The sequence below is a fragment of the Etheostoma spectabile genome, chromosome 23, assembly GCF_008692095.1.
Source record: "Etheostoma spectabile isolate EspeVRDwgs_2016 chromosome 23, UIUC_Espe_1.0, whole genome shotgun sequence".
Classification (NCBI taxonomy): domain Eukaryota; kingdom Metazoa; phylum Chordata; class Actinopteri; order Perciformes; family Percidae; genus Etheostoma; species Etheostoma spectabile.
Genome location: NC_045755.1, coordinates 15849346 through 15849891, shown reverse-complemented (window position 1 = coordinate 15849891; position 546 = coordinate 15849346). Strand labels below are relative to the sequence as shown.

Genomic DNA, 546 nt, shown 5'->3' with positions numbered 1-546 from the left:
TTTTCTGTAATTAGATCGATTAAGTCATATACAATCTGTGGTTGATACCAGAGATCAGTCAGCCATAGAAAGTGGCACAAGGCCATAAGTTTGACTATGTGGCATTGCCAGCTACTAAACAGGGTGAAATACATATCTATCCGAGCATGGAGGACATTTTTGTTTGGACCTGGCTTGCACAAGATTGCGAGCGCCTAGTACAAATGTACTGGCACATTGTCTTAGACGGAGCTCCTACAGTAAACCGGGTTACTGTTTTGGAATCGCAAAGCTTTAGCTGCTGTTTAAAATGATGTCTACTGTCCATGAAACCAATGAAAAAACAATGTAAATAGTTGCAAAATGTAAAAGAAAAGAAGAATTTAGGAGCTTTTGACGCTGCTTTGTTGCAGTTGCCTGAATGAGGCAACAAGAATTCAGGTTGCACAGTTAGCCATCAATGATGGTGCCTGAATGTTTTGGTAAGAATCGTTTCCACGTTTGTTTCTTTTAATGGATCTTTGTGTGTTTGGTGTGTGCGTGCCCTGGGCCATTCCCCCCCCCCCC

At 42.1% G+C, this 546-nt stretch overlaps 1 protein-coding gene across 2 annotated transcripts in view; it reads left to right on the top strand.

Moving 5' to 3' along the window:
- The window catches only part of fgf6b (fibroblast growth factor 6b), a 17812-nt gene extending 17272 nt beyond the window's left edge, over positions 1-540 (top strand). For both annotated transcript variants that reach the window (XM_032505562.1, XM_032505561.1), the window contains exon 3: positions 1-540. This exon is cut by the window's left edge and continues 827 nt beyond it. The gene's annotated coding sequence lies outside the window, so the exon portion shown is untranslated.
- The last annotated feature ends 6 nt before the right edge of the window (positions 541-546 follow it).